At 59.0% G+C, this 2,039-nt stretch overlaps 1 protein-coding gene across 1 annotated transcript in view; it reads right to left on the bottom strand.

Annotated features, from left to right (window-relative positions):
* GUSB (glucuronidase, beta) overlaps positions 1 to 2,033 on the bottom strand; it is an 88,412-nt gene extending 86,379 nt beyond the window's left edge. Inside the window, exon 1 of the mRNA XM_011992908.1 lies at positions 2,007 to 2,033. The gene's annotated coding sequence lies outside the window, so the exon portion shown is untranslated. The remainder of the gene's footprint in view (positions 1 to 2,006) is intronic.
* Positions 2,034 to 2,039: the final 6 nt, after the last annotated feature.

Here is a 2,039-nt window from a genome sequence, read left to right as displayed (position 1 = left end):
TGGGTCCATCGCTCCGGCAGGATCACCTCCCGTTCATACCACACCCAGCCGACAAAATCCCACAGACGCCAGTCCTGGCTGATGTCGTTGAAGCTGGAGGGAACCGGCATGTCCAGGGTGGGGCCTGACTGTGGAGAGAAGGGCCGGGCTCAGCTCCTAGGCCCCCAAAGGGATCCGGGACCAGTGTGCTGCACAGCTGTGTCCCAGGCTTAGTGCAAAAGCCCTGACACATTGTGAGGACTCTTGGCGGAACAGACAGATAACTTGCTGATAACAGGTCAATTGCCAGGGCAGTTCGTGCACCTGGGCCAGGGGAGCCAGGAGTTCCTCCTTGGAATGGGTGGGGCCCAATATCTCCTGAGACAGGAGCGAGCCCAGGGCCACATCCCAGCCAGAGGCAAGAAGGTTCAGACCCGTGACTAAGAGGCAGATGGCCCACTGCCTGTCACAGGGAGGAAGGCTGGTTGGGGGGATAGGGGGGAACTTTGCTTAGGACACTGTGAGTGGGGCGCACACTGGCACCCAGCCCCCTCCTCTCTCCCTCCTGTACTGAATGCTGCAAAGTCGGAAAAAGAGGATATAGACCTCACCGGGTCCCACTTCTCTGCCGACCACATCCAAGTCAGGAGGGGAACAGGGGTCGCGTCCTTGGCCTGATGTCAGGTCCTGTCCTCTATCTGAACCATGAAAACCAAGGGACCTTCCCTCCTCAGCAGAGCTGACTTCAGGATGTCTAAACTGTCCCCTCCTCCCGATCCCCGGGCCCAGTTCTGTGCAGCGCCTGTCGCTCTGGCCTGACAAGTGTCTGGGTGGCTCATGACTGTAATCAGCGCTTTGGGAGGTCAGCGTGGGAGGATGGCTTGAGGCCAGGAGTTTGAGACCAGCCTGGGTAACGGAGTGAGTATTTATTTATTTATTTATTTATTGAGACAGAGTCTGCTCTGTTGCTAGGCTGGAGTACAGTGGCGGGATCTCGGACTCATTGCAAGCTCCGCCTCCCCAGTTCATGCCATTCTCCTGCCTCAGCATCCCTAGTAGCTGGGACTACAGGCGCCCGCCACCACACCCAGATAATTTTTTTGTATTTTTAGTAGAGACGGGGTTTCACCATGTTAGCCAGGATGGTTTTGATCTCCTACCTTGTAATCCACCCGCCTCGACCTTCCAAAGTGCTGGTATTACAGGCGTGAGCCACCACACTCGGCTAATTTTTATATTTTTAGTAGAGACGAGGTTTCACCATGTTATGTTGGCCAGCCTGGTCTCAAACTCCTGGCCTCAGGTGATTCACCCGCCTCCGCCTCCCAAAGTGCTGGGATAACAGGCGTGAGCCACCGAGCCTGGATAAGGTTGTGTGTGTGTGTGTGTGTGTGTGTGTGTGTTTTCACTTAGCTAGGCGTGGTGGCCCCAGCTAAACTGCAAAGCTGGGGCGGGAGAACTGCTGGAGCTCAGAAGTTAGGATGGCGCCACTCCCCTCCAGCCTGGGAGACAGGGGCAAATCCAATCTCAAAAAAAATTTTTTTAATTAAAAATAAATATTAAAAGGAAGGACACTGCCCAAGCTCAGCCTTCGCCTCAGGAAGGGGCTGGGCAGGAGCCTTTTCTCCTCCTCCTGCCTCCTCCACCCCGGCCCTCCAGGGTGCTCCCGTTCCCACGTCCCCCAACCCCGCGCCCCCTAAGCCCGTTGACCTTTAACCTCCTGCGGGCCCCCAGCTCCGGGAAGCCCAGGGGAAGGAGCCTCCGGGGGGGCCCGGGCTCCCCCACTCCCATCAGGAAGGGGCTGGGCAGGAGCCTTTTCTCCTCCTCCTGCCTCCTCCACCCCGGCCCTCCAGGGTGCTCCCGTTCCCCCGTCCCCCAACCCCGCGCCCCCTAAGCCCGTTGACCTTTAACCTCCTGCGGGCTCCCAGCTCCGGGAAGCCCAGGGGAAGGAGCCTGCGGGGACCCGGGATCCCCCACTCCCACCGCCGGGCTTCCAGACGCCTCCCGGCCCTGTCCCGAGATCGCACCTCCCGCAGCGGCCGCCGGTACCACTGCTCCTC

The sequence above is a fragment of the Mandrillus leucophaeus genome, unplaced genomic scaffold (genome assembly GCF_000951045.1).
Source record: "Mandrillus leucophaeus isolate KB7577 unplaced genomic scaffold, Mleu.le_1.0 Scaffold42, whole genome shotgun sequence".
NCBI classification, from domain to species: Eukaryota; Metazoa; Chordata; class Mammalia; order Primates; family Cercopithecidae; genus Mandrillus; species Mandrillus leucophaeus.
Note: the sequence above shows the minus strand (reverse complement) of the source record. Positions and strands in the feature narration are given on the sequence as shown.